Source organism: Oryctolagus cuniculus, chromosome 16, assembly GCF_051225735.1.
Source record: "Oryctolagus cuniculus isolate XC-2025 breed Fujian yellow rabbit chromosome 16, ASM5122573v1, whole genome shotgun sequence".
NCBI classification, from domain to species: domain Eukaryota; kingdom Metazoa; phylum Chordata; class Mammalia; order Lagomorpha; family Leporidae; genus Oryctolagus; species Oryctolagus cuniculus.
This window is the reverse complement of record NC_142882.1, coordinates 38334026-38359065: the sequence shown is the minus strand read 5'-3', so window position 1 is coordinate 38359065 and position 25040 is coordinate 38334026.

Below are 25040 nucleotides of genomic sequence, written 5' to 3'. Positions count from 1 at the left end.
TTAAAGTTCTTGCTTTAAGAATGCATTGAGTTGACTCAGTTTATGATTTGGTATAAGGAGGTTAACTGAGAAAACATTTAGATACCTTATTGAGAAGGCATGCACCTGAGCAGTAAATCCTTGGAATTCAGCTGTTTGTTACTGATCACCATTTCTTTGAGAAGCAACCCTTGATCAGCATTCAATTTGCAGGGGCTGCTGATCAGTAAGAAAGCATTTTGGTTCACTTGGCCAGATGTCACAAGAAACAAGGCCATTGAGGATTATTCCACACAACCAATGACACCAACTGGTGAAAGAGGAATAAGGTCACCCATTGACTTGCCTGAAGTTCCCAGCCCTCAGGAGGAATGTCCAAGGAATAAGCTCAGGCAACTTGTGCAAAGAAAGGCAGATTCCTATGATTTGAGATAGTTGGCAGTGGTTAGGCATTCCAAATGCCAAGTAAGAAATCCTAGGGGCTGGCGCCATGGCTCACTTGGTTAATCCTCCACCTGCGGCACCAGCATCCCATATAGGCACTAAGTTCTAGTCCTGGTTGCTCCTCCTCCAGTCTAGCTCTCTGCTGTGCACCCAGGAAGGCAGTGGAGGATGGCCCAAGTGCTTGGGCTCCTGCACCCACATGGGAGACCAGGAAGAAGCACATGGCTCCTGGCTTTGGATCAGTGCCACGCCAGCCATGGTGACCATTTGGGGAGTGAACCAACAGGAGGAAGACCTTTGTCTCTCTCTCACTGTCTATAACTCTACCTGTCAAATTAAAAAAAAAAAAAGTAATCCCAAAGTGAGATGAGCCTGACCATGAACAGAGATGATTATCAGCTTCTTTATTTGGAATACCAAATGCCTTTTAGCTTGTCAAATGAGACTTGATAATGAACATGCAGTTTAAACTTAGCATCAGGAAACTTGCACCTCTACAGCCTAAAAACCTCACTGTATAATGCAACAAGCTGTGGCTAGCCTTGTCTGGCAAATATTCCCACTAAAGAATTGAACATGAGACTGTTCAAACTCTAGATTTCATTAGCAGTTCAATGATATGGGGAAGTAGATCATATTCTCACCACTTGGGTGCTGGGTGCCATTTCAGGGTTTAGACATTTCTATACAAGAGATGCAATTTCTTTCTAGCCACTTCAATACATGTGCTATAGCCTGGAAACGCCGTAAATGAGCATCTCTGACTTCAACTTCGCATCTAACCATCTCATTTCTCCCTCAGATGGTAACATGAAGTCAACTCAAATAATACATTCAATAAGAAAGTGGCTGAATAAGTGGTGCCTTTGTGGAAGCAAGGATTTACAGCCCGGAGAGCCTATCCCGAGCACATCTCAGTCAGTTCACCTATTTGGGTCTCTCATCCAAGATGTTTGTAAAGATGATAACCTGCCCAAATCTCTATTGGTAGGTCTCATTTTGGCTTTCAATAACCCACCTTTGGAAAGGTCAAGTCTTCTCATCTGTCTGTCATCCAAGTGGAGGAATCATTAGTTAGTCACCAGCATTGGTTGAGAAACTTTGTTCGTGCTACTTCAATGAAGGAAAATCTTATGTAGGTATTTCACAGTGATACAGAAAATCCAAAAGGAAAGAAGATGCTGCTATCTATGTCACTGGCTTCAACAAAGCACCCCATACACATGCACAGGAAATTCCCAATGGGCTCTGTGTGTCTGAGTCTCTGTGAGTCCACCTCACCTTCACATTCTCTGCTTGTCTTCTTCAGTACCTGAACTACCCACTGATCTCAAGTTTCCTATCATTTTCTCTTCTATACAATTCAATCTTACCACTCAATATACCTCACATGTATTCCATTTATCTCTCCAAGGCTTCAACATAAAAATTCATCCTCTGGCATGTTTTACTCTTTCCACTCTAACAGAACTTGTGAAATAAAGGTGTAGATTGGGAACTATTTGATTGAAAATTGGTGAACTATAATGTCAGTGGTAAATTTATTGAGGGTCCAGTATCTCATCAAGTTCACCTTTTAAGTAAGGGAATCTTAGGCTAGAAGTGAAGAAACTCATAATGTCAGGTACATGGTAGATATGGCACTGGACTTTGTATCTTTCATGGTGAATACTGGCAAATCTGTGAGTATCATCACCCCCAATAAAGGAAAGTCTTAGTAAAGTTCTTTTTTGTACCCAAGGTCACTGAGGTAGGCACTTGCTGGTGGTGTACTTGGCTGAAGATGCCCTAGAGAGGAAAAAAAGTCTGGGAAGGGAGCACAGGGCCCAAATAGTGGGAACCCTGCACCCATGTGGGAGACTGGGATGGAGTTCCTGGTTTCTGGCTTCAGGCTGACCCAGCCCTGGAGTTGTTTTGGCCATTTGGTGAGTGAATCAGCAAATGGTAGATCTTTCTCTGTTTCTCCATCACTGTTGTCACTCTGCCTTTCAAATACATACATAAATAAATAAACAAACAAAACAGCAACAAAAAGAAAATGCCCTAAGATACTTGACTCTGAGAATCATTCTTCTATATTTGTTATGAAGATAGAGCAGTAGGAAATAAAAGACTAGTGACACAGGAATGCAATCCTAAGGTTTCTGAGAGGAGACAGGTTTTAGTTTTGGTTTTAAAGCAATGTGGCACACTAGGAGATAGAAATGGGGTATATAGTCACTCTGAGGGGAATAAAGAAATGGAAAATAAATTTAGCAATATGATATTCACAATTATTGAACAACTATTGTGGCAATTATTAGTTTTGGGGGAGAATGAGTACATAACATTTGCTTATAAAAGAGCAATTCCATAGAGGCCTAGAAGCAGAGAAATTGAATTGAAAAGTATAAATTCACTGCAAAGGGTGACATTGTTAAATCAAGCACTTAAGATGTTTTGTTGTATGAACATGGAATGACTCTGGGTACAAAGTTCATTTAGAGACACCAAAATGAGATCTCCAAATTTGACCTCCATACTTGTTCTCCAGACCTGTAACCTTGTATGAAATAGCTTTCTGTCACAACATGGGCATGCTTGTGCTTGGGACTTGTGGATATTTAAATATATAATTTTATGCCTTTTATTTTATCCAAAGGATATGATACTTTTAATTGAACAACAAGGTCCATTTACAAAGGACATTTTCAAAAAAAGTGGCAATGAGAAATCATGCAGAGCCCTAAAGTACAAACTAAACTATGGATGCCAGGTGAACTGGGAGAGTGAGTCTGCTATTGATGTTGCAGCTACATTAAAGGTAGGAAAAGTTCTAGCATCATCCATGTGTGGTATGGAAACTGTGGGATGGCTTTCCTTAATGATGATGATCCAAGAATAATAATAGACCTGTGGCATTAAGATTCTGAAAAACATGCTACAAAGTTCCTATTAAAAGCAGCTACTCTCTCAGTTTAAAATCCCATGGCTTGCACATGCTTTCTTGATCATCATAGATGACCGTGTCCTTCCTCAGCCTCAACAACCAATACAAAAATACCATCATTTTTATTGCTACTCAAAAAAACACTGTCAGACCTACCCTTCTATATACAAAATCTTCCCCAAACAAGTATCCTGCATTGGGTAACTTTCACACTGTCTTTGTAACAATAATTTTCCACAAGACTTCTGAGCTTTTGAAAACTGTTAGAGAACTGTGCTGTAGCAGCACATATTCTGCTTCACAGTGAATCAACAAATACTCAAAAAAGACCATCAGAACCTCCATCTAGTTCCTCATCATTCTTTCCCCTGTCTCTTATGTCTGCACTTTAAAAATGGTATACAAAGGATTTTTACCCTTTTTGCATTCTTTCACTTTTACCACTCTGATATGCTTTGTTTGTAGTTACTACGTTTAACACACTACCCTCAGTAGAGAGTATAGAGTAACCTTGCTCCCAACATAAGCCTTTACCTCAAAATCTCACTATCAATGTAGGTATAATAGCCATAATTATTTCAGAGTACTGGACATTCAGTTCATCTCCATGAAAAATAACCACATTTTTGAAATGATACAACTAAATCGCAAGTATTTCAATATATTTCTGTATGCGAGAAATAGAACAGAGAAAAAATTGAATTGATCTATTTTACTACTTCTTAGAAGCTGTGTAAAAAAATATGGTAGTGTGGTCATGACTTCAAACAAGTTCTGAAAATTCCACCACAATTATTCAGTTGATGTTTCCTTCCCCCTCCTATTTGGCCATAGGACAAATAGCAACAATATAGTAATGACTCATTTTGACATGACTGTGCTTAGACAGTAATATGAACAACATGTTGAGTTTTACCCCCGTAAGGTATACACATGAAATAAATTTAATTTCCAGCAAGACTCAGTGATTCTCCCTGAAGACTTTGCAATTTAATCTGATCCTTGATAACACCATGTCATACAACTATAGAACTGTTTTAGGGTAGGAATAGGAACATGAGCAGGGCCACACTGATTTTTGCCACTGAGGTGTCTAGAAGCAGAGGCCCAACAGATGATTCCCTTTGCATCTTCTGCTTGGCTTGTGTTGTGGCTGTAAGAACTAGCTCCACTAATGTGCAGTGCCTTAGGATCCAGGAAACCACAGAAAAGACAAATGACCCAACTGTTTGTTACTGTGGTTTGCATCAGCCCAAGGTGCCCTGAGTCTACCAAACTCCCAGAGCCAGCTAGCATTCAAGTGATTCTGCTTTCCGCATACTGGGCCCACTCCATGGAATACTCAGTGAACACTCCTTACTTCCATGAAGTCTACTGGACACTGATCACACAGTAAAGATATTACTAGAATGAAACTCTCTTTTCATTGCTCTATCTTCAGTAGTAATTGTTTCTAGAACAAAAAATAGCTCAATAAATATTAAAAATGAGTGAGCTTCATTGGCTTATAATGATGATAGCTTCTTGGGTGCATTTCCTAAACCAGTTGCTATTACAAAGGTTCATGGGCTGTATAGTAAGACCAGTGCAAACAACATCATCAAGGGTCTATAACAAGTTCCCTACATGCCTACATAAAGAAAATGAAAGCCTGAGAAAGTTTGGAGTCCAATTTAATAGTATTAACATTATTCATCAACACCATAAGTAGACTGATATTCCATGGCTCCACTTAGGAAGCTCATCCATAGCTCTGAAGGGCAAAGACCTGAAATTGTATTCTATCTAAATTATGATTGTTCCCTTTCTGTGGGAATTGTATGTGTGCCAGCCAGTGGGTTGTGCAGAATAACATATAGGTAAGAACTGGGCATCTGGTAAACTATGCTTACAACTGTTAAGAGTTGAATCTATAAAGACATGAAGAGTGAGGCTGTAATGATAGTTTTCTCCTTAGGAACCCACACAGCACAAGTCAGAAGGCCTACTCCTCACTTTCCATGTGCATGTGACTGCATGGATGAGTGTGGGTACTCACACTATTTGATTCTAAACATTTCCTGCTAAGAATTAAATGCACCAGGCCTGAAATAAACAGGCAAAATGTGTATGTTTATTTCTTGTCAAGAAAGTAATTGAATGAGGATGATTCATCAGCAAATCTTGTTCGTACTAGTTTGTAAAGTATACCTAAGAAGGAATTGACAGATGATGGGAGGACACATTATTTTCATCCCCACTGCTGCCTAGAACCCTCATTTATATTTCTACTTTTGGCCAGAGAAAGTCCAAGTCTGTGGCTTGACATGTGGAAATAAGTGGAGAGTTGGAAGCAAGCCCTTTGTAGGTCAGAGTTGGGGGTATCTGTGAAAAAATTGGAGACTAAACTGAGTACTTCAATTAAAGTTTTCTTGTAGGTTAGCCAATTATGTTTTCCAGGGGAATAACTTTTTTTTTAATATCTATAAGGACTTCTTAGAAAGTATCCCATCCAGTCTATTTACGTGCTACCTGTATAATGAGTGGCTTCAAGTTCCAGATAAAGGAAATGAGGAGACTCAAATAGCAGCGATTCAAAGGTGAGGATACCAATAATTTTTAAAAATCAGCTATTTTACCACTTCATCCATTAAAATCATGACCACTGACAAAGGGGTTTTTCGTCACACAGATGGAGGCCAGTTTAGAAAGGTATGCAGGTCATGCAGGCTGTCGTCATTCATTTGTTTCTCTTAACATTATGAATACAGTGTCCTTGACCTTTGTACTCAACCTGAACATACTGCCTTGATTCAGGAGGAAATTCATAGGTTCAAGTCAAAGGCAAGAGGCCCAGTTGATCATCGGTCTTTGTGTATCATTGTCAATGTGTTAGCGAACTAGAGAAGTCCAGTGGAGGTCTAGGAATTGAATTCATGACATGTTTGTGTATGCAGTCCTAAGCTGTGATGAGTCTATTTGATAACTGGTAACCTTTGTACTCTTGCCATGGGCGGCATTCTTGTGCTACTACCTTACAAAGAAGCAAAGGGGCCCCTTCTACTTAATTTCTGTTTACATTCATCAGGAAGCTTTCAAGTGGTCAAATTCTGGAATTTAATAAATATCTTAAATATACTTCTGTTACATTAGATAGTAATGAAATTTGCTCAATTTAATACGTGACATAGTAGATTTGAGGAAATATTGCAGGCAATACTTTGAAGACACATTGGGACATTGACCAGTACTTCCATTGGGTTTTGCCAGTGACAAACAAAACATTTAGTTCCTTATCTCTGGATATACAATGTCTTCAATTAAAGTTCTTGTGTTAAGAGTATACTTTTCTATGTTCAGACTTTTAGGTGAGCTGCCAAAATCGAACTTTAAACTCCTGCATTCCCTATTTGGAGTCTTAGAGAAGATTGCAAAGAAATCATCTTTGAATAATATGACAGCTTCAAAATTGTCATCTTGTATAGCTCCAAGTCTTTTTTGGCTACGTGGTTCCACAATCTCAGAAAGAATAAAGGAAAGAAGGAGAAAGGTAATTAGATGGCTCATTTGTATGCCCTAGGGAGCATTGTCTCTACTTTGCATTTACAGTTCACTATCTTAATGCTGATGCACCATTTTGAAGTTCTTACTTTAGGCACTCCTCTGGAGGGCCATAGTCATTCATTCTTCTGGCAGTTGTGGGCAGGTGGGATAGTAAGCAAGACATTGATAACAGGGGATCATTTCTTATTTCCCATCCAAAAACCAAACACAAGACTGATAATAATGTAAAGTAAGAAGAGAGTCACATGATGTTAGGAGCATGGAGTATGGCCAGCATTATGGTACAACAGGTTGGGCAGCTGTCTATGATACTGACATTCCATATCACAGTGATGGTTCAAATCCCAGCTACTCTGCTTTTGATCCAGTTCCCTGTTTATGTGCCTGGGATGGCAGTGAAAGATGGTTCCCTGTACTTTGTGGCCATTTGGAGAGTGAGCAAGCTGATGGACTGTCTCTTTCTCTTTCTGCCATTCCCTCTCTGTAACTGCCTTTTAAATTAAAAAAAAAATACATCTTAACCAAAAAAAAAAAAAAATGAACATGGACTTTGTGTTGTACTAGGTCTCTCCATTGAGGGAGACATTTGTAAGCCAAGGCTTCCTCAGCTGATGAATTGTAGAAGCTATAACTCAGAGGAGCTGAGTGACTGCTAGGGTGGCTTTGGCAATATGGGTGTGCACACTGAACTCTCTTTGCCAATTGTGACTCATTCAGAGATATATATGCCTGAATCTGATTTCATCTCTGCTGATGGAATATGATATCAACTGAAATTTGAGAATATCCTAATGGATTCACGATGCCAAAGGAGCCAAGATTTTCTCTAAGCTCCTTCAGGAAGCCATACTGAGATGAGGCAGGGCATTGCACAAGGAGAGACTGAAGTTAGACAGATACACATTTTCTCTCCACTTGCCTCCTTTCTTGCCAAAAGAACCAAACAAGTATCTTTGATTCACAACTTTAGGATACATCCCTGAAAGTGAATTCTCCAAGCTTGCATCTATTTTGTTGCTTTACAGATTTCAGAATGGGATATATATTTTTACTCTAACCATTCTAGAAATCTTAATTGAAAATATCATATCTGTAAAGAGATATTCATTGATGGAAAATGCTCAAAACTAAGTTCAGAAATGATAATGTTAATCAACTGACTAGAAGAATGTAAAAATCTGTGCCCAAGTACTATCAAAACTGATAAAATTTCCCAGAGAAAATGGGTTTACATAATTTTTTGTCAACTCTGAATTTTTCCTGAAATTCTGAGTTTCAGATTTTGTGTTAGGCATATGATTTTTGTATGGAATAAGGTAGATAGTGTTGCCAAATATAAAAATACATTCTATTTTTGTCCACTTTTGTTGCAGGTTGCCATTGTACAATTTCTAATTGAACATTTCTCCAGCATTTTTGGGGAAGACATGACCTCCCCCATGTTAGAAAATGCAATAAATCAGGACAACTGCTCAGAAACATCAGGTACCCTGAATTGTTTAGGTGATTTTGATGACAAAGTGACACTGATTCACCCTGCAAATGACTGGGTTAGGCTCATGCACAAATAAAGAACTTAATCCAAGTTTCTCCTATGAATGGCAGAGATCAATGTACTGGAGCCCAAACTAATTGTTTCAGTTCATTGTGGTGGCAAAGTGTTTTGAAATTCATGGCTGATTTTTCATTATATAACCTTTCCATATATAGTGAAAAGATGTTTTGAATGAGAACATTTTTGGAACAACAATATAGTAATACTTTTAATTCTATTTTTCCACAAATGGTTTGAAGGCCTTTGTAGTTATTGTCAATGTGCTCTAGATTAAACTCAAGTGAGAGGCTCTAAACAATGCCCATTTGATTTATTTCCCTTTCCCACTCAATAGTCTCCCAGTGCTTTTTCAAACAGTTCGAAGAAAACTGGCATCATTGAGGAAAAGGGTCTTGTTTTCCTGTCAAACAAGCTTTCCAGAGCAAAAAACCTTGTGGCATCATTCTCCTGTGGTATTATTTTTGTTTCTTTCAGCTTCAGTTTATCTCTAAAATATAGACAAGAGAATATATAAATCTCAGGCTGCTTTATGTGTTAGCCAGATGCAGATGTAAACTAAAATAGCTGAAAAAGGAAAAGAATTCATAGGGCAATAGAGATTCCATTGAAACTGAGAGCCAGCTAGTACTTCCCAACCTAGCTAACTGCAGGCAACAAGCACTCTATTGATAGGTGGAGTTCAAGATTAGAACCCAAGAACGTGTGTCATTGCCCCTTCAGATTCGTGACTTTTCCTGGTTTTGTGAAATTCACCTCATCACTTACAGGAAAAATCTTCAGGAAAATCCATTTCATCAGGAATTGGGATGCTTCCAGTGTCTTAGAATATTTATACCAAGACAACCTTCTGTTTTCTTTTCTACAGAACAAATGCATAAATCTGATGCATCCATGTCCAAAAGTTATGATAACTAGCAAGAAGGCAACATTGACAGATGATCTCAAGACCATACCTGCCACCAGCTCCGCCAACTGTTCTTTCATTTTCTGAATTCCTGAATTTTGACATTTACAGATGCATATGACCTTTATCCCATATCTCCTTGCACATTGGGCTAGGAGATATATTGACAAATGTTCACAATATTTTTCTAAATTTGGATAAAATATTTACCTTCTAGTTAAGAATAATGGAATATACTAGTAATAGAATGGATAAGAAGAACCTTAAACTAAGACTACCTCCAGAAAAGTCACATCTTTGGCAAAAGAAAGTGAACAAGATCTGATTTTCTTAACCATACTTTTTCATTGGTCCAATATATCTAGTTTAAACACCCTGAAGATCCTTTTTTTAAATACCATGGAAATTGTTTTGATGACTTTCAATATACCATAAATATATTTGCTACATCCAAAGTAATTAAATAGTATAAGAATGAATGTATAAAAAATACATTTTAACAAATCCTGCTTAAAACTAATTGAAGCAAATGACTTTAAAAGTTTGATAGTTTGATATTTAGGAAATTTCAGTATTACACAATACTGAAATGTACAGAGCACAAGCTCAATTGCCTTTCATACACTTTTAAGGATCATTTGTATCTTTCATTCTATTAAATTATTTTATTCTATTGTTTTTATTTCTTATTAATATAATAAAATTACTTTATCACTTACTGGCTTTGATGACCATTTTATTTTCCCATAATTAGGGACTTGCTACAAGCTCAGCTGGATAGTCCTTCTGGTCTCACCTGAGTCACTCAAAAGCTTGCAGTCAACTGACAGTGCCACTGGGGATACCTTAAGGGTCTTTGGATTTATGCTGGCTCTTTTTTGGCTTCCATGTCTTCTAGAGGGACGCTCTGCCTCCTGCATGTGTAGCAGGAAGAGTTTCCAGAAGCAAGAGCTGCCAAACACTTCTCAAACCTCTGTTTGCGTCATGCTTGCTAATCACCCAGCAGTCAAAGTCCAGTGGCACGTGATCAAGCCCCAGATCCACTGGAGGACAGAACTACACAAGGGGCCACACGACAAACTACAATGTTCTAAGACAAGGGGCGTTCATTTTACTGAGAGTTATTACTCTAGTATTAGACATATAATCCAAACTCAAGGCAGCATCATCACCTCACTCATTCTTTTATTCACCCACTTTTAACACTTCATTTTCCAGGATCCCAGAAGTCTGTTAGGTTCTCCCTCATGGGTGGCAAGGACCCAAGTGCCTGAACTGTCATCTGCTTCATCTGCTTCCTCCAAGGGTGTGCACTCACAGGAAGCTGTACTGGAAGTAGAATAGCTGGGAGTTGAACCAGGCATTGCCATATGGGATCCAGGCATATGAATTAACCGTTGTCTCAAATGCATACCCCAATGCCAAATTCTTTATTGGCATTTTCTAAAGGTAAATTTAAGAGTGGTGGAAAATAACTGAAATAATAATAGGGATTTACCCCTCAGATAGTCTTTGTTTCTGCTTTCTCCCAATAAATGTCTAGGTCATTACTTCTGGAAGAAAATTTACAACAAAAATATTAGGAAAGAAGAAATCTGTGTTGCTTGTGTTAAAAAATTGAGTCTCCTAGAACTGGCATTGTGGTGTAGTGGGTAAAACCACTGTGTACAATGCCAGTATCCTGCATTGGCAATGGTTTGTCCTGTGGGTGTTCCACTTCTGATCCAGCTCCCTGTTAATGGCCTGGTAAAAGCAGCGGAAGAAGACCCAAGTGTTTGGGCCTCTTCCACCCACTTGGGAGACCCAGATGAAGCTCCTGGCTTTGGCCTGGCCCAACCCTGGCTATTGCAGTCATATAGAGAGTGAATCAACAGATGAAAGATCTCTCTCTCTCTGTATCTCTATCTCTCTGTCTCCCTTTCTCTCTGTAATTCTAATTTTCAAAATAAATAAATATTAAAAATAGAGTTTTCTAGTGAAGCTAGCAGTATTTGAGGCATAAGGATTTAGGTGAAAATTTCAAGGAAAATAGCAGGCTTGTTAGGATTATGGGACATGAATCCACTTTCTTGAATGGTATCCACATGGAGGCTTCGCAGAAGACCCCACCCAAAGACACATGTGAGACAGAAGGGCCCTGTTTACTCCCAGTTTCTTGTTCCTCAACATGGATCAGCTTAGTAAGAATGCTCTGATTGACACACTGGATTTGAGGGAGCTCTGTTTCATTGGCATCTGTATAGAGTAGCTCCCCAGCACCAGAGAGCAATAAGAAGATCTCGGCAGGTGCTGGTTCCCTGAGATGTTACAGAGGCCCAGGTGAGTGATAGATACTTTTCTCCAAAGCCCTAACTCCTTGGCACTAGAAAACTGAGAACATGGATAAATCCTGTATTTCCATTATCTGGTAATAGTGGATTGAATTAGAAATTGGTTGAGCAATTTAACAATCGATAACAATGTATTTCTTACATCTCCTGCTTGCTTAGATTCAGATTGGTACCGCTATATAAAGAATGCTTGCTTTATGCCTGCCATCCTTGAAAGGATTCCCTAAACATTTGGAAAATGTAGTTTCCTTTTGGAGAATTGAAATTCTCATTACGTATGAGAGTCATTCAGAAAAACTCCAGTGAAGGAACCCACTGTATCCCACATGCACTACACTTGCAGACCATTTTAGAGTAACACAATGTTCTTGAGACTGTAAATGAATAATATTGCTCTAAATTTATTGTTTTGAGATAGAACTTTTTTTTAAAGATTTATTTATTTGAAAGAATTATACAGAGAGAGGAGAGGCAGAGAGAGAGACAGAGAGACATTGGCTGCAATGGCTGGAGCTGTGCCCATCCGAATCCAGGAGCCAGGAGCTTCCTCTGGGTCTCTCACATGGGTGAAGGGGCCCAAGGACTTGGGCCATCCTCTACTGCTTTCCCAGGCCACAGCAGAGAGCTGTATAGGAAGAGAGGCAGCCAGGTGTTGAACCGGCACATGGGATGCTGGCGCTTCAGGCCAAGGTGTTAACCTGCTGCACCACAGCACTGGTCCTGAGATAAAACTTCTAATTTACATTACAGTCAAAGGCTTAATGGCTGTGGTTAAAAAAAAAAAAAAAAAGTTCCAGAAATAAAAAGTTAGAAGACTGAACCAGTGCTGATCAGAGATGGCTGATTAGGGAGAAGTTACACTGACTTTACCCACAGACAGATATCTGGAAAGCAAAGGAAGGATCATGTTCCAAGGAGACAGCTTGGCAGAAATTTTCAGTGGATAATGGACAGAAAAGAAAAGAGTCTCTGTGGAGCAGTGAGGAGAGAGAACAGACATGCAATTGCCAGCCATGCACCAACAGTGACTCCTGCATATTCATGGGCTGGCGCCCAGCTGGGAAGCACCATCTTGCCAAGCAAGGTGAGAAGAGGCTGCTGCAGCCTATGCTGCTGTGAGTTTTGGCTAAGGGAGAATTCCATGGTCCTCAATGACATCGGCATGTGGACCAATGGAACAGAATAGAAACCCGACATTAACCCACACAGCTACAACCAATTTTTGACATCAGCTAAAATTATGCCCTAGAGAAAGGAGTCTCTTCAACAAACGATGTTGGGAAAATCAGATTTCCATGTGCAAAGTTTGAAATGAGACCTCCAACTTAGTTCCTGTACAAAGTCAACTAAAATATCAGGAATCTAAACCTAAGTCTTGAAGCCATTAAATTATTAGAGGGAAACAAAGGAGAAATGCTTCAAGACAATGGCCTAGGCAACAACTTAGTTGATAAGACCCCAGAAGCACAGTCAATAAAAGCAAAAATGGACAAATGGGATTACATGAAGCTAATAGGCTCTGCATAGCAAAGGAACAATCAACAAAGTGAAGAGACAACCAAGAGAATGGGAAAAAGTATTTGAATACTATGAATCCAATAAAGGATTGATATCCAGAATATATAAGGATATCAAGAAATTCAACAACACATAAACACACAACCCAGTCATGAAACACAAATAAAAGGAATACATGAAAAAATGCAGGACCACTAGCCATCAGGGAAATGAAAATTAAAACTACAGTGAGATATCACCTTGCCCTAGTTTGAGTGGTTTTTATCCAAAAATCAAAAAAATAACAAATGCTGGCAAGAATTTGGAGAGAAAGACAGCCTAACAGTCTGTTGGTGGGAATATAAACTGCCATAACATAGGAAGACAGTACAGAGATTCCTCAGAAAACTCAAAGTAGGTCCATAATATGACCCAACTTTCCTATTCCTGGGCATATATCCAAAGGAAATGAAAGCAGCATATGAAAGAATTATATGTACTCACATGTTTATAGTAGTTTAATTCAATTCACAATAGCTAAGATATGAAACCAACCTAGATGTCCATCAACAGATGACAGGATAAAGAAAGTGTGGCATGAATATACTTAATGGGATATTGCTCAGCCATCAAAAAGAATGAAATCCCAATACTTGCAACCAATTGGATGCAGTTAGAGATAATTATGCTAAGCCAGAAAAAAAGAAAATTATCCCATTTTCTCTTATTTATGGAAGTTAATACATGCACAGACACTGTAGAGAGAGTGGATGCCCTGTGAGGGGCTCAAATTCTAGCTCCCCAAAGCATAAATAAGGAATATAAGGAAACTGGACTTCTTCTACTGGGCAGTAAGTTGGTGTCTCCATATTTCCCAGCCAGAAAGTTCAAATAACATTCAGTCTCATACAAGATACAAAAATATCCAGGTTTCAAAACCAATCACCTGTTTTACAAGGAAGATTTCAAAGTCAAAGTAAAAACACACTAAGACCAAGATGACAGAAACAGTAGAATTACAAGACAGTTTTAAAGTGGTCATTATAAATATGCTCCAAAGAGCAATCACAAACACACTTAAATAAACAAACAAAAAAAAGAAAACATACACAGTTTTTATGTAGTTTGCTTTTGTTTAAATGCATGTAACATTTTTGAATGATAAATGTACAAAAGCAGAGAAAATATTAATGGTTTCCAGGGATTAAGACAGGAGTGGAGGAGGCAGGGGGAAAGAAAATCAACAGTAACATGCATGTGATTTTTTAGATTAGTAATGCTTATATGCATAAAATGAGGGTCTTATGTATTTTTACTTGGAAAAATCTGTTATAATATATAATCTTATTTACATATTCATATTTAAAATATACCAGCCAATGTTTCTGAGTGTTTCTATAAAGTTATCTTAGTGTGAAATAATCCTGTAAATAGAAAATCAGTTTAGATAAAGTATACATTTCCTTTTCTGTATCTGTATGATAAATTACAGTGGAACATAAAGCTTACATTACCACTGACACTGGCAGGTTAAAACATATAGGATTTGAGCCACCTTAAAAAGAAGTTAGGAATCAGTAAAAGAAACTGTAGTACAGCTCAGTGAAAAGGACAACAATTTGACATAAACTAATCTGAACATTAAACACATGGAAGAAAGGAAGAGAGTGAAATAATTTTGCAAAGTAAAGAAAATCCTAGGATTTCTCTACATTCATTCTGTGTCTGCTGGTTGATACCCTGGTTATGTTGCAACTGAAATAATGACTTTTGTTCTGAGTTCTAGCTTAGAACCCTGGGGTAAACTCTTCTTGCAATGTGATTTGATATAATATAAACTTCTATGGAGTGTTTCTTATTCTTTTTTCACCTAAATAAGAGGTCTTAATATTTCCATAGAAAATATCCATTTTAATCAATCACCAAGGTCTTCATTGTTATATCAATGGAATTTCTATAGCAAAGAATTTCTGTCTCAAGGGATACATTTCAAATTTTCCTTCAGGTATTTTGGGGCCAATTGGAATGTATTTTGCTAATGATTTTTTTAAAATATTTCTTTATTTGAGAGGTAGAGTTACAGACAGTGAGAGGGAGAGACAGAGAGAAAGGTCGTCCTTCCTTTGCCACAGCACCAGTTTTAAATTATCTTCATTATAGAATATTAAATTATCTTCATTATAGAATACAAAATAGGTTTCAAAATTCCCCCTCATTCCCTACTCTTTTTCTAATTTTCTCATAACTCACTAAATTCTAATTCCATTTTTAGTCAATATCTATTTATTAACTTATTTATTAGAAACACACACATACACACATGGAGAGAGATCAAGAGAGAGAAACTTTCATTTATTAGTTCAATCCCTCACCCCCAGCTCACATTAGCTGGGAGGTGAAAGACAGGAGTGAGGAACCCAGCTCAGGTCTTCCATTTTGGTGACAGGAACACAACTACAACTACTTGAGCCATGCTACAGTCACCAGAGTCTGAGTTAGCGGAAGCTTGAGTCAGAAGACTGAGTTGGGAGTCAAACTCAGGTTCTGATGGGAAATGCCTTACCTCCTAGAGCTTATCCCAGGTGGATGACATTATAGCTATGGAAATAACCCCCATATGATTTTATCACATTTTAACTATCTCTTTACACTTATTTAGGTATTTACTTACTATATGATTTTGGTTCATCATGCTTACAGTGTTCAAATTGAATTTAAAAATTTTTTACCAGCATTTTCATTTTTTTGGAGTTTTTTCTGTTTGAACAACACTATGATTTACTCAAAAACATCAATCACTATCTTTTTTAATTTTTTTTCTTTTTTTCTTTTTATTTTTTTGACAGGCAGAGTGGACAGTGAGAGAGACAGAGAGAAAGGTCTTCCTTTACTGTTGGTTCACCCTCCAATGGCCGCTGCGGCTGGCCCACCGCACTGATCCAAAGCCAGGAGCTGGGCATTTCTCCTGGTGTCCCATGAGGGTGCAGTGCCCAAGGACTTGGGCCATCCTCCACTGCCTTCCCGGGCCATAGCAGAGAGCTGGACAGGAAGAGGAGCAACTGGGACAGAATCCGGTGCCCCAACCAGGACTAGAATCTGAGGTGCTGGCGCTGAAGGCAGAGGATTAGCCTAGTGAGCTGTGGCGCTGGCCTACTATCTTTTTTTAAAAAACTTTTTTTTTATTTATTTGAAAGGCAGAGCTACAGAGAGGGAGAGGCAGAAGCAGAGACAGAGAGGTCTTCCATCTTCTGGTTCATTCCCTCAGATGGCTGCAACTGCTGGAGCTGGGCAGATCCGAAGCCAGGAGCCAGGAGCTTCTTCTGGATCTCCCACGTGGGTGCAGGGGCCATCTTGGGCAATCATCTACTACTTTCCCAAGCCATAGCAGAGAGCTGGAGCGGAAGTGGAGCAGTCAGAACTTGAACTGACCCATATGGGATGCTGGTACTGCAGGTGGTTGCTTTACCTGCTATGCCACAGGGTCAGACCTTCAGGGACATCAAAAGAGGATACTCAGATCATTAAAGGGACTAACTTAGCTGATAGAGCTGCCAAGATGGCAGCCTTCCAGGCCAGAGACTCAAGCTGTCTTGATGCTTGTCTCAGGAGACTTACCTATAAGTTCACAATACTCTTCAGAAGAGGAGACATGGGCAAATGAAACGGGACTTAACAAGGATGCTGGTGGATGATTAAAACATGATGTCAAAAAATTTTTTCCTCAAGCAGGAAATTACTAATATTTAAATAACACCCTTCACATCCCTTTGGGACTGGCTTATTTCACTCAGCATGATGTGCTCCAGATTCCTTAATTTTGTTGCAAATGACCGGATTTCATTGTATTTTACTGCTGTATAGTATTCTATAGAGTACATGTCCCATAATTTCTTTATCCAGTCTACTGTTGATGGGCATTTATGTTGATTCCGGGTCTTAGCTATTGTGAATTGAGCTGCAATAAACATTAAGGTGCAGACAGCTTTTTTGTTGGCCAGTTTAATTTCCTTTAGGTAAATTCCAAGGAGTGGTATGGCTGGGTTGTATGGTAGGGTTATATTCAGGTTTCTGAGGAATCTCCAGACTGACTCCCATAGTGGCTTTACCACTTTGCATTCCCACCAACAGTAGGTTAGTGTCCCTTTTTCCCCACATCCTTGCCAGCATCTATTGTTGGTAGATTTCTGAATGTGTGCCATTATCACCGGGGTGAGGTGAAACCTCATTGTGGTTTTGATTTGCATTTCCCTGATTGCTAGTGATCTTGAACATTTTTTTATGTGTCTGTTGGCCATTTGGATTTCCTCTTTTGAAAAATGTCTATTGAGGTCCTTGGCCCATCTCTTAAGTGGGTTGTTTGTTTGTGTGTGTGTGTGTGGAGTTTCTTGATCTCTTTGTAGATTCTGGTTATTAATCCTTTATCTGTAGCATAGATTGCAAATATTTTTTCCCATTCTGTCAGTTGCCTCTTCACTCTCCTGACTGTTTCTTTGGAAGTACAGAAACTTCTCAATTTGATGCAATCCCAATAGTTAATTTTGGCTTTGACTGCCTGCCCCTCCAGGGTCTTTTCCAGGAAGTCTTTGCCAGTCCCAATATCTTGCAGGGTTTCTCCAATGTTCTCTAATAATTTGATGGTGTCGGGTCATAGATTTAGGTCTTTAATCCATGTTGAGTGGATTTTTGTGTAAGGTTAAGGTAGGGGTCTTGCTTCATGCTTCTGCATGTGGAAATTCAGTTTTCCCAGCACCATTTATTGAATAGACTGTCCTTGCTCCAGGAAATGGTTTTAGATCCTTGATCAAATATAAGTTGGCTGTAGATGTATAAACTATTCCTTTACATCATAGAACTTTGGTCATGACATTAAAATATATTGGCCAGTGGTACTGCATGTTTTAGAAGGTTAATTGAGTTTGACATGATCCTGCAAATCAGAAGTCCTCTTAGTTAAAGACATTTTTCTTTTCTGAATGATATAGTATAATATAAAGCTTAAATTACCACTGATTTGGCAAGTTAGAACATATGGGGCTTCCATTACCTAAAAGAAGTCAGACGTGAGTGCTTAATGTTATGAGGTATCTCAGTGAAAAAGATGAATCATTTGCCATACTTTGTTATAACTGAGTTACTCTCTCGTGGCCATCATGCATACTGAAGAAAGGAAGGGAATGAGACATTTTTTCAGTGTAAAGAAAGCTCAGAATTTCTCTACATTCATTCTGTATCTGCTTCCAGGTGCCCTGGCTATATTGCAGATGAATAATGATTTCATTTTAAGCTCTAGCTTAAATTACTGGAATAAAACTCTTATTGCAATGTGATTTGATGTAACATGAACTTCCATGGAATGTTTCTGACTTTTTTTTTACTTAAATAGAGGTCTTAATATTTCTATAGAAAATACACATTTTAATGAATAACTAAGGTCTTGATCATTTCCATAGATAAAGAAATATCAGTCTCATGGGATCCTTCTCAAGTTTTCCCTTAAGGATTTTTGGTCTCCTAACAATTTTGAAGAGTCTGAAATAATAATTGGGATGCATTTTAGTAATTATTGTTTCAAATTATCCTAGTAGTGAAATAGAAATAGGTGTTTTACATTTTTTCTTGCCTCTGCCTTTTTTCTACTTTGCTCTTTAACACTTTATCCATGACTTTATCTAAAAAATGATTAGTTAATTAATTCAAGAGTTGGGGTCAGGAGAGAAAGCAAGAGGGAGAGACAGAGGAAGAGAAAGTGCACCCATCCACTGGTTTACTCCCTAAATTGCTTCAATGGCCTGAGGACTGATGCCTGGATCCAGGAACTCAATCCAGGTATCCCATATGTGTGGCAGAAATCCAACCACTTGAGACATCACTGTTGCCTCCCAGCATCCATATTAGCAGTAATCTGGAATCAGGAACCAGAGCCTAAATTCTAACCTATTGTCTAACTCTATTGTCAGAAGCAGATGTTCTTATGGTTGCCAACACTCTAAGCAAACATCTCCTCTGCACCAGTCCCATAACTTTAATATCTATGGAAATCAACCCCATACATTTTCTCCATGTTCTAACCTTTATCTGAGCATAGACCTACTGTATACTTCTACTTGGATGTCCATTTGGCAACAAAAGCCCACCAACTTCAAGACTTAATGTACAAATTTAACCAATTTAACCTACTTTTTGTGCATTCTTTCTGTTTGTAGCAATGACATCATTTACTCAAAGATATAGGTTACAATCTTTGGGAAGTTTTTGTCTATTTTAATCATAAGTATAAGAAATTGAATCTTCCATTGTAACACTTCTTCCACAAGTGTATTTTTAGAACTACTCACAGTAACCTGCTAATTCAGGGTTTTTTGTTGAAAATCATTCATGGGCTGATGAATTATAAATGTCTGCTGAGGTTCATTCCTTCAGATTCCCACCATATTAATCTTCCTACATCTGCACTGTTACTATTTCAATTCTGTGCCAAAAATAAAAATAAAAACCTTCTGTAGTGAATGGCTCCTTGGTTTTTGCAGTTGAGAACTTTCTCTACTGATTGAAATGTAACTTTGACCTGCAGTTTTGCTCTGGCAGTTCTGTGGGGGGCACATTGAGAACTTTTGAGAGACTGAAAATTCTTAGTGTGATGTTCAGTGAGGATGGAAATTACAGTCTTTTCCTGCACTCATCACCACTAATTTGAAGTTCTCTTGCATGACCTCTGAGAGTTCAGAAATGGCCTTTTACATGCTCCTCCTATGTTATTTTGTGCTAAATTCAAGTCTACAAAGAAACATTGAGAGTAAATATGCCTGTTCTTTGGGGCTAAAAATTTGTTATGAGTTTCATGAATAATGGAGAGGGGATCATCAGTCTTTCATTCCTTTATTTATTGAGTAATTAATACGTGTACTAGGTATTTCTCAAAGGTGCTACAGAAATAGCATTGAAGGAAATAGGTAATGTACCTGATATTTTTGTGTTTATATTCAAATATTTGTGAGTTCTGAATGTATGTTTATGTGTTGTATAAAGAAGAACATGAAGCACAGAATCTACAAAGATATCAAGAAACTCCACAACAAAAAAACAAGCAACACACTTAAGAGATGGGCCAAGGACCTCAATAGACATTTTTCTACTTAATACTATTGGTTGAACTCTTTAATTAACACACAATTATTTTTAGGTGTTTAAATTTAATTGAAAAGTGATCTCTGTTAAATATCAGAGTGGGAATAAGAGAAGGAGGAGAGGTACAATTTGGGACATGCTCAAGCCAACTTGCCCCAAACGGTAGAGTTAGAAACATACCAGGGGATTCCAATTCAATCCCATCGAGGTGGCATGTACCAGTGCCATCTCACTAGTCCAAGTAATCAATTTCAGTTCACAATTGATCATAATGATAGGTCTAAGAGTCAAAGAGATCACATAAACAAGACTAGTGTCTGCTAACACTAACTGATAGAGTTAAAAAGGAGAGAACAATCCAACATGGGAAGTGAGATACACAGCAGACTCATAGAATGGCAGATGCCCTAAATAGCACTCTGGCCTCAGAATCAGCCCTTAAGGCATTCAGATCTGGCTGAAGAGCCCATGAGAGTATTTTAGGCATGGAAAGCCAAGACACTCTGGCAAAAAAAAAAAAAAAAAAAAAAAAAAAAAACCCTAAATGAAAGATCTCTGTGATTGAGATCCCAGTGGAAAGAACAGGCCATCAAAGGAGGAGGTACCTTTCTCTGAAAGGAGGAGAGAACTTCCACTTTGACCATGACCTTGTCTAAATAAGATTGGAGTCGGCAGACTCAAAAGGTTTCCATAGCCTTGGCAACTGATGACAAGAGCCTAGGGTGATTACTGATGCCATAAACAAGAGTGTCAATTTGTTAAGTCAACAATAGGAGTCACTATGCACTTACTCTTCATGTAGGATCTCTGTCCTTAATGTGTTGTACCATGTGAATAAATGCTGTAACTAGTACTCAAACAGTATTTTACACTTTATGTTTCGGTGTGGGTGCAAACTGTTGAAATCTTTACTTAATATACACTAAATTGATCTTCTGTATATAAGGAGAATTGAAAATGAATCTTGATGCAAATGGAATGGGAGAGGGAGTGGGAGATGGGAGGGTTGCGGGTGGGAGGGACATTATGGGGGGGAGCTATAGTAATCCATAAACTGTACTTTGGAAATTTATATTCATTAAATAAAAGTTAAAAAAAGAAATGTTAATCTCTTGATATTATTAAAACCAATCTTATGAAGTCTCATTCTTCTTTCCAGAAATGAACCCGAAGTAATAATTCATGTGATGAGCGAAATTGTTTGAAGTTTCATTCCTTTTAACTTGATCTTTTTGAAATGCCACAGTCATAATAAATGGTAATAGTTTTTTCTTACCCGATGAAATTCAATGAAAATTATTTATCTCATTAACATTTAATTACAATGGAAATGCACTACTTCAAATAACCACATATTCATACAAGGTGAAAAAATACATACTGATTTTAGTTATTTGAAGTGAAATATAATTTACTTAGTACACCATGTATGACTTTAGCAAACTGAGTGAAAATATCAAAACTAAGTTATTTGTTTTTTTCCTTTACTTTGTTATCAAATTCCTAAATGGTAATATCTAAAGATGTGAAATCATTGCATTCTAAGTAATTAGTTTATTCCTGTCTTTTTCAAACTAACAAGACCAACTAGAATGACAGCTTTTGTTTCCTCTCATCATCTTGTCTAATCTCTAAATAATGTTTAATAACAATTAGAAACATCACTAGCAATATACATTATTATAATTAACAACTTCTGCTTTACCCACCATCTCCGCCATATCTATCAAATGTATTCAGTTAAAACAGTGAATCTTCATCAAATTTATGAGTAAAGAACTATAGGACATTATCAACTTATTATGGTTGAATCTAACTGAATTAATACTGATAGGTTCTGGTTGTTTAAGTTCTTTATCAGCATATATGTGAGCTCTCCCTGATCATTTCATTTACTAACTTAGAGAATACTCCCTTATATCCAAGATTATTATAAGAATTTACAAAGGTTATCATTATTATTGTATGAGTAAACATTGATTTCTTTTCCCAAAATAGTTAGTAATTTCAATAACTGGAAGAAAGAAAAAATTGAAAAGTATATATCTTACATATAAATTGGGAGTGATTAGAGGATTTAAAGTATAACAATTACTTTATATTGAGTGCATCTCTGAGTTCTTCATAAATTAAGGGAATATGGACATGAAAAATAGTACAGTCTTTTTTTTTTTTTGGACAGGCAAAGTGACAGAGAGAGAGAAAGAGAGAGAGAGAAAGGTCTTCCTGTTTCCATTGGTTCACCCCCCAAGTGGCTGCTATGGACAGTGTGTTGCGACCAGTGCGCTGCAGGATCCAAAGCCAGGAGCCAGGTGCTTACTCCTGGTCTCCCATGCTGGTGCAGGACCCAAAGACTTGGGCCATCCTCCACTGCGCTGCCGGGCCACAGCAGAGAGCTGGACTGGAAGAGGAGCAATCGGGACAGAATCCGGCGCCCCAACCGGGACTAGAACCCGGGGTGACTGCACCGCAGGCAGAGGATTAGCCCATAGACAGTCTCCAGAAATAGTTCTCTTCAGCCTGGGTTCATTATAGATGACATAGGATTATGCAAATATGAGTGAGCTCTGTGTATTGATTTAGACAACAGCAACTCTTGTTGAAATTGAAGCTGTCAACACAAAACTATCACTGGCTTTTCAAACTTTCTATATTTTCTCAGTTTAGAAATTCTTCTTCATGACATGAAAAAAAATGCATGCAAGGCTAGTGTGAAATAGGAGTGCAGGAAGTGTCCTCTCACAGCCAAAGTTCCTTCTGTAGCATCATATGTGAGCCATGATGTTTGGCTGTGATCTGCAACAGCCTTCAGAATGTAACTGCTGACTTGTTGATTGAATGCAAATTAACATTTTAATTGCTTATTGAAGAAAATCAGGAGCAAAATATGGAAAATTCCTTTCATTGTACTAAATTGATGAATGCTCATGATAGCAATAAGTACAACCAATTTCAATGCTTTTTAAAAAACTCATTTTATATGTATATGTACACATATATATGAACACATATATACAGATATGTAGGTCTATGTGTGTTCACAGAAAGATTTATTTCTACATCTCTATAGCTATGTGTCTATCATCTATCTACCTCACTATTTTCCATCTAGGGAGAGAATAACATTTTAAAAGAAAAAAGACTGAGGGCCGGCGCTGTGGCACAGTGGGTTAATGCCCTGGCCTGAGGCACCGGCATCCCATATGGGCGCCGGTTCTAGTCCCGGCTGCTCCATTTCTGATCCAGCTCTCTGCTATGGCCTGGGATAGCAGTAGAAGATGGCCCAAGTCCTTGGGCCCCTGCACCCGCCTGGGAGACCCAGAGAAGGCTCCTGGCTCCTGGCTTCGAATTGGTGCAGCTCCGGCCATTCTGGCCAATTAGAGAGTGAACCAGTAGATGGAAGACCTCTCTCTCTCTCTCTCTCTCTCTCTCTGTCTCTCTCTCTCTCTTTATCTCTCTTTCTCTGCCTCTCCTATGTGTAACTCTGACTCTCAAGTAAAAAATAAATAAATATTTTTTTTAAAAAAGAAAATAAAAAAGACCAATCTCAACCTAACAATACACAATTCTGAATAGCAAATCTCAGAATTCTAATCAGATTTTTGCATAACAATTCAATTCTTTTTGAGTAGCCCTAAAGCCTTACTTTTAATTAAGAATTTATATTCCACATACATCCATCTCCTTTTCATATTATCTTGTAAAGCTCTGCCTAAACATTTGTGAAAAAATATAATCTGCATAATATCAACTGTTCATAATTATTTCTCAAGTGTTTTGCTGTTTTTTATTTTTTTCCACCAAGGCTGTGCTTAGATTATTCTAGGAATGACTGGCAATGACATACTCTCCTCCTCCTACCCACACTGAGTTTGGTCATGTGACTTTCTCTGGACAATAAAACTAAATTAGTAAATATGATCCAAACAAAGACTTGAGAAACCCTTGCATGTTGCAGCTTTCCCTCTCAGAGCTCCTGGAAATGCTTCTACAACCACTTGAGGATAGGGATTCCAGCCTATCCTTTTAGAAAATGGAACCACATGCAACAGAAATGCATTGTTTTAGCAGGGGCCCAACCAGCTCATAGTCAACCCACCAGCCAAGAGCAGATTCATGAGGAAGCCAGGTACTGCTGGCAATAAAACTGGTCGAGTAATTCCAGTCCAAATCTGATGCACAAGACTGTGAGTGATCCATTACAATCCAGCAGTGTTTAGAGTGGTTTGTTACACAGCATTGGCTTAGTGACATGACATTGAAAAGAGACTTCAAAAATGTGAATAAAATTGTGTGTGCACGTATGTGTACATATGTAGATATATGATTTTTACATATCATTATTTTTCAGGCATGTCAAGTTGTTTAGAAAAAAAAAAAAAGAAAAATATCCAAACAACTTCAAAACCTCTCAAGCTAGGCTTATAGAATTACTTTTCAAAAGGAATTATGCTCAGACAAAAGTGAAACCTCTGTTCAATGACTAGATAGTTGGGGAAAACCCTAGATTATCCTCAGAGTAGTAAACACAGAGTTTCTACTTTGTCCTTCACCGAAGGCTCAGTATTGCAGTCATCATTATGAACACCGGAAGCAAACTTCAATTTCCAACTTCCTTCATGTATTATATAAAACATAATTACCTTTCCTGGAGTTCACTACCCCTCTATAATGACAGAAATTTGTAGTTCCCCCTGCCTATTGTTCTGTCCCCAGTTAAAGAAATAATTAAAC